This window comes from Adiantum capillus-veneris, chromosome 13 (genome assembly GCF_014529385.1).
Source record: "Adiantum capillus-veneris isolate H3 chromosome 13, ASM1452938v2, whole genome shotgun sequence".
NCBI classification, from domain to species: Eukaryota; Viridiplantae; Streptophyta; class Polypodiopsida; order Polypodiales; family Pteridaceae; genus Adiantum; species Adiantum capillus-veneris.
In genome coordinates this window covers 50,582,151-50,589,876 of record NC_140943.1, presented here as the reverse complement: position 1 = coordinate 50,589,876, position 7,726 = coordinate 50,582,151, and the positions used below count along the sequence as shown (strand labels likewise).

The 7,726-nt window shown below is 42.3% G+C and overlaps 1 pseudogene; it reads right to left on the bottom strand.

Moving 5' to 3' along the window:
• Nucleotides 1–616: 616 nt before the first annotated feature.
• LOC147443971 (RNA-binding protein Y14A pseudogene) lies at nucleotides 617–1,501 on the bottom strand (annotated as a pseudogene).
• Between the last annotated feature and the right edge of the window lie 6,225 nt (nucleotides 1,502–7,726).

Genomic DNA, 7,726 nt, shown 5'->3' with positions numbered 1-7,726 from the left:
TTTCTCACCATGTGCCCAAAAGCATGGCACTTGAGATATTGATCGAAGCTGCCAACAACCACCAAGTCATGCAGACAAACCACATTGTCGTGGGATTTTGAGGTTAAACTGTGTTTGAAAAATGCTCTAAAACCAACAACCGGGTCCAGGATAGCAATTGTAGAGAGACTCAAAACAGTCCTCGTCTAAAAGGTGGACCTAGATGAGCTCCAGGATGTTGCCCTCAGGGCCACCGAGTGCAGACTAAACTTTAAAGCCACTCTGCCGCGGGGGGGAGACAGGCCCACCATACACCCAACAAGGTTTTGGCCTAGATGATATCAAGTGGTCGTTTCAAGACTGCCTGGGCCCTGAAGCAAGTGTGGTAGCCGCCATGGAGTAAAGAATGACCAAGGCAGTGTTCGGAAAAAATCATTTTTCCAAACATACAAAATACCTTTCCTTGAATTTGCCAAGAGGAAATTTTAGAAAAATTAGGTTTATTTTGTGGGTTTATACACTATTTTTCTCTATTTTGGGGCGGAATTTCTCCCTTTCCCCTTGCTCTCGACCGGCATTTTTGAAATTGAAAACGGCACGAGATTAAGCTGAGACACATTTTTTACGAACACTGGACCAAGGGTAAACTTCGAAGATATCCAAGTACACTCACTCACTCTCTCTCTCTCTCTCTCTAGCAAGTTAATGTATCTTGATTTCACTATGAAAAAGCAAATGAACATAAAAGCGGAAGCACCAAGTGCACACAAGGTGAAAGTAACAGGAGAATTGTTCCAAAAACCAAAAGCCAAGTGGCTTGAAGTGCGTCGATGCCTCATCAAGTGTCATTGTCGTAAACGACATAGCTAATCCTCCTCCAAGCCATCTTTAGTCTTCAAGAACCATTCAAATAAATACCTAGCTAGGAGTTGCCATCCATTGCAACATACAACCTTGCACTGCACCATCTGTTTAATAGCGTCGTCTAGATGGGCTTCGCGAGCGATGTCTTGGAGGAGACCTTTTTCTTACATTGGGACGTAGAAGAGGCCCACTGCTAACAACCCAATCCACAGCAACCGTCTCTGTTAGAAGCTTTGCCCCATTCATCTGATTGATTGCAGCTTGTGCTTCCTGCTTCTTCCCATACTCTATAAAGGCATAACCCTTCACATATGCAGTTTGGCGATGTACTCCGGTGACCTAAATTATCCAACCCGCGATAGATTTTTGAGGCCCAGGGCCACCATCTGAATAAAGAGATTCAAACCCCTTGCCAGCGAACCTGTTGGAGCGTTCTGCATCGGCTCTGTTACGAATCCCTCGACCCTTGGTCTTCTTAAAGGCGCCCAATGCGCCACAGGTGATGGCGGACTTGAGCTTTGGGGCTGGCACTGCCTCTCCTTCTTCCTCCATCGCATTCAGGAGATCGTCTTCCACATCTGGCTCCAAATCCACAGCGTCCATATCCTGTGCTGCCATGTCAAGAAAAACTCCCGCCAATCCACCACTTGGACGCCTTGTTTATAAAGTTTCTCTCTGCTTTGCTTTTCGACGACACCCCCTTTTCAACAGAAAAGCCGCCGAGACAAAGTTCGACGCAGGTGATTGGCTGATGCCTTGCCAGTACGCTACCATTCATTGGCTGCTGAGGAAGCTGAAAATCAACGTCAAAGGTAAGTTTTTTTTGTGAAAAGCAATAAATCACATTGGCTGCTGAGGAAGCTGAAAAGCAACGTCAAAGGTGAGTTTTTTTTGTGAAAAAATCATGGCGGCAGATTACCCTCGTTTTGCAACGGGTCCAAAAATGGGACTCAAACTTTTGGCCCCATGAAGAGGCGCACTCACGCTCTTTTTAAGTTTTCTTCCGTCGTGTCGTCTGAACCCAGCCTTATAAAAGGCCGAGAGAAATGGGGAATTGAACATTATCACGAAGAGGGAGAGGTTCTGAGAGAGAGAGAGAGAGAGAGAGAGAGAGAGAGAGAGAGAGAGAGAGAGAGAGTGTCGGTTAAAGGAGCCAATAAGAGACTGGGTTTCAAAGGAGGCATGGACCTACCCCCGTTAATAGTACAATTCTAGGTAACATATTTTGAGGGCAAATGGATAGTTTATCTGAAATATGAAGCTTTCATTGGGCAAGTCGTGGGCTCAAATGTTGAAATCAAGTCAATGCATGTGCGAGAGTGGAAGTGTAAATGGTGTTTGCGTAAGTGCAAGAGGAAAATGACATGTGCACGAATGAGTGATTCCAAATGCTCAAAGTGTGTGTGTGTGTGCGTGCGTGCGTGCGTGGATGTGAGTGGGTGTGTAAAAATGTGTGTGAGGATAAGCAAGAATGGATTAAGATTTTTGTTTCCTAAAAGCATGCAAAAACCATAGAAGATTTAAAATGAAAAAATTGTTCAAAAAAATTGTGAAAATTTGAAAAAGTAATTGGCAAGCTTACATACTAACATGTATGTTCATATACTAGAAAACATGTTTATTTCAATGAGGTATTTAAGCTCACTTAAAAGTGATATCAACTCAAGGTATGGACAAGTCCCAATAGCAAGCAAGAACTAAATTTTTCAAGCATATTAGACATGAGAGAGAGAGAGAGGAACAAAAGCTAATAGCTTGTTTGAAGCATTAATTGATGTTTTAAACAAATAGAAGTTAGAAGATTGTTAGAGAAGTTGATTTTGCTACAATTAATTACCATGATGGCTTTCTATTTGTTGTCAAATCATGAGTACAATGGATATAAGCCACCACACTTGATAGAACTATTGTTGCATGCATGGGGAGATTAGGTGATCGAGAGAGCTTCTTGTGGTAGATGGCAATAGTCTTTTTGTTCAACTTTCCAATGAAATATCCAATACTTGGGTTCCCCTTGAGATCTAGTTTGTAAAGCATCAAAGCATGCTACTAGTTGAAGGCTTTGACCATACTTGCATTGTGTGAGGAGTCGGTGTAGTATCGTCTACAGACAGAATCAAGGGCAAACAGTAATTATCCATTGTATGTAGCCACTACATGGTCCCCACACTTTTTGTGTGGTTGTCATTGGAAATGCATGATGGAATGCAACCTGCCAAAGCGTGGATGGTTGCAAAGTATGGCAAAAAAAAAAAAAAAACGCTACAATGGAAGCCCCTATCTAAGTTTTTGTGCCAACAAAGGTAGGGTGAAAGAGAGCATATGACTCTGCTTGCTGCCTGGTACAAAGCGCACTTTTTGTGCACACCATAAAGTGTACAACCATACCAATAAAGGATACATGCCATCACCACTATGCTCAAACCTTGTGAACTTCCAAGCTATTGGAGCACTAGCTAGTAAGGATTGAGGACCGTGAGGTGGTGATGGGGCACACAAAAGAGGTGGTGTGGAGATAGAGGGTGGTGGTGCTTGGGCTTCAATGGGTGGAGGCTAAAGTGGATGAGATTTGGATAAGGATAGCAAAGGTGGAAAGTCAACCTCCATAGTTGGGGATGGATACCGGGAGGTAGAGGGTATGTCTTGTAGTGCATGAGTTGGTGGAATAGCTGAACCTAAGAAACGATTGGACAGTTAGCCTGCCAAGGTGGTGGAGGTGGTGTCGTAGGAGGTTGTGGTCACCAAAAAGTATGAGGGTGAGTAGCTCTTTGCCAACCCTCCCTGCAACTCGCTAAGAAGGTGGCAAGTACCGGATCTCAAATCGAGGAAATGGGTGGACGGGGAAAGTTCTCACCATGTGCCCAAAAGCATGGCACTTGAGATATTGATCAAGGAGGCCAACAACCACCAAGTGCTACCGAAAAACCACATTGTCATGGGATATTGAGGTTAAAATTTGTTCGAAAAATGGTATCAGCATGGGTGTATATCTGTAAAGCGTGGCAACCCAATCTTCGTAGCCAATGAATTTGGTATAATAAGGCTCCACCTCCAGGGTAGCAATTGTAGAGAGACTCAAAACAGCCCTGGTCTAAAAGGTGGACCTAGAAAGTGCCACAGCCTGGCATGATGAGCTCTAGGATGTTGCCTTGGGGCCACTGAGTGCAGACTAAAGCCACTCACAAAATGTGCCACGGAAGGGGACACTACAAGAAATCAATTGATTACGGATGCCAGATTTTCGACGTCGTTGGATTGCGTCACTATATGCATTGATAAGATTGGAGGGAGTTTCAATTTGAATAAAAATAAAAATTTAAAATTCCGTTGTGTATACCACTGTGTATACGGATGCATGTACAAACGTGTATACCGATGCGTATTCAATCATTGTCCTAGGGAAGTACAAGGCAAAGAACATGGATGTCTATCTTTCACCACTTGTAGAAGAGCTTCAAATCTTGTTGACAAGGATTGATGTGGTTGGTATGTCACAACTGATGAGAGGATGACATGCCCATATGCAAGGCATTCTCATGTGGACCATGCACAATTGGCGAGGCTTTGTGAGTGTTCAAGTAAGCACTTTGAAACCTTGACCTATATGCATTACATACTTCATGCTTGGTCAGTGCTTGAAGCTTTATTTTTCTTATCTATGCTTTTAAGGTTCGAGCTACTCGAGAAATCATGCATGTCCACTATGTGGTCCTTGACTTGGCTTCCATCACTCTGATTACTTGGGCAAGATAGTTTACAAGGAGCATGGAAGAACTGAGTGAGAAGAACATGAGCTATGTGGACCAAATATATACAAATACGACATGCATCCATTGAAGGCAAGTGATTGGAAGAACATGTGGCAAGAGATGGGAGATTTCTTGCCACCTAGCATGAAAAGACTCTCTATTTTTCATGACCTCCCATATTGGAGTAACTTACTTCTCAATCATTTCTCGAACCAATGCATATTTTCAAGCATGTGGGCGAAATCCTAAGGAAGACCATTACTAGAAAAAGGGATATACCCAAAAACCCAACCTCCAGGCTGAGGGACGAATTCCAGAGATGTGTGCTTGACTTAAGTCCAATGGATAGTATGCTGTTCCAAAAACTCTATGGGTTTTGAGTCATGCAAAGGAGCAACAAGTGAATAAAACCATATATTCATTCAAGACTCCTACTAGGTGCATGCGATGTTTGAAAATAGCTTTTACTAGAGATGACAATCTTAGTGGTATTAAGTCTCATGATTGGCTAAGTTAAAGTTATACGCTCGTATATCAAAACTTGTATGTATATTTTGGTTATATACGCTGTATACCCGTATTATACGCATATTTTTGAATAAACCTTATTTTGATCGAACTATAATTTGATCGAAATAATGTTTGCCTTATAAAAAAATACGCCGCGACAGTTCGTTCGAACTGTCGTGCTAGAGAGAGAATCACTAGAGAGAGAGAGAGAGAGAGAGAGAGAGAGAGAGAGAGAGAGAGAGAGAGAGAGAGAGAGAGAGAGAGAGAGAGAGAGAGAGAGAGCAGTGACAGAGCATAGCAGAGTCGAATAGAGCCGAGTCGAGTAGAGCAGAGCAAGTAATTTTTCTTCTAATTTTTTATGTTTTTTTGGTGAATTTTATTTGCTAACTTTGTTGTTGTGGAGCTTTTCTCGCACCTCAATGTTAGTTTACATCTTGTTTTTTGCTAACACTGTTGTTGTGGAGCTTTGTTTTTGGGGGCTCAGTCGTTGCATAGCTCCAATGACCAACAAAATTACCAATCTAGAGGGATGAGCTACCCGGTTAGGGCATGGAAACACTCACACGATTAGTGAGATAATCATGGCAATACGAATGGTTAACTCAATGAGGTGAGCTTCTCGGCCTATGGAGGAGCTAAGCCACAATGAAGGGCGATCTCCACATCCACTTATCTTCACCTCTAATCAACCCAATCACACACTAACGATTGCAAGACGCACACAACACTAATCCTATCATGCAACACACTAATCGCAAGCACACACACATAGATCTATCGAACACCACACTCCAATCAAACCTACATGCATACACAAGTAAAAGAAGGTAATCACACAAGATTACATAGGGATTAACCACTAATTATTTAAGATCTAGCTAATCTAAGCATCATAGGCACTCATAAGAAGCATGAGAGAGACAAATGAAAGATAATTAAGCATTGATTAGTGTTAACCAAGTCACATGAGCAAGGAGAAGTTCAAGGACTCCATAGTCACACACCTCAAGAGCTCTCACCAAAGAGTGCTCTCAACGAATGAGCTTAAGAACCCTAATTTCCTTTACACACTGCCTTATGTACGTAGGGTAAAAATATGCAATGTCCGAGCGCCCAAGGCCTTTACGGCTCCACCACTTACTGAATCTGCTACCTAGGCACACTAATTGACCTGTTCTTTACAGCTTGGAACTCCCATTGAGACCGTAACACATTAAAATATTACAATGGCTTGAAATAAATCGAGAATTTATAATATGTGACCATTTTGGGAAAACGTGAAAAATGTGTGACTCCAATATTTACTACTTCTTCATGTTGATCTTCGATGTGCATTCGTTTGTCTTTGGTCTTTAGCGGCTTCTGTTATTTGACATTGACTCAGTTAACATTCTCCCCTTCCGATTTTAGTGCCCGTCCTCGAGCACTGTTGAAAAGTGTCCGTGGAGGCAAGGGAAGGTCTTTGATTGGTTGTTGATGGACCGATTGTCTTCATTTGTCGTTGAATTTGTTGATGAGGTCAATTTGGTGCAGCATCTTCATTGGTCCAAATATGTTTGATGTGAGAGATGATGTTGCATTTGTCCGTTGTAATAGCATAATCAGAAGGCTTTTGTTTATTTATGAAAAGTATGTACAAGAGAAGTAGAATGATGAGGTTCTAGATAAGGGTCTAATACCTGGATGACCAAAGGAAAAAAACCCAGTGGGAGAAAAGTGCCTTTGCGATACGCGCATTATTGGAGTACTTATTAGCATGGGAAATATTAATAAAGTACTAAAGGGATTATTTGCTGATAGATATAGAATTAAACAATGTAGATCAGCACCAAGCAAGTCTCCTATTCGCTCGGTTTTAACTCCACTATCGCATGTAATGATTTTAACCACAAGGTTAGTACCAAGCGAGAGGGAACGTTGGGTAGTCCCCAAGCTTCCTATTCGCCCCGTAGTGACTCAACGTTATTTTTGTAATCTCTCACCATGGTCTTCATCGTCGGTTACACCTAGGTCAACACCAAGAGATGGGGAGTGTTGGGCAGTCCCCAAGCTTCCTATTCGCCCCGTATTGACTTCACTGTATGACATGTTTTTTCATTGTCGGTTATCATTCCCCGAGGTCTTTGTGGTCGCTTGTAATGGATTTAACATTAAGGTCAACACCAAGTGATAGGAAGTGTTGGGAAATCCCCAAGATTCCTATTCGCCCAGTATTGACTTATTGCATGACTTGTCTTTCTGTTGTCGGTTGTCATGCCCCAAGGTCTTTGCTGGCACTTGTAACGGCTTTAACACCAAGGTCAACACCAAGCGATAGGAAGTGTTGGGCAATCCCCAAGCTTCCTATTCGCTCAGTATTGACCCCAATGCATAACTTGTCGGTTAGCATGACATTGGTTTGTTGCCTGTTGTAGTCCACTCAAGGTGCATAGGTGGTAGCAAAAAAAGTGTCTAATTCATATGTCTGATGATGGGACATCCTATTTATGCATACACAAAAATTCATGGAAAACAACATGCTGTGCAAGAAATATTTTGAGGGTTCTTCAGAAAGATGGTGTAGCTATAAAAGCATATGACATGGCTTTGCAAACTGGCACCCCTTTAAGAATGGTTTTTGATGA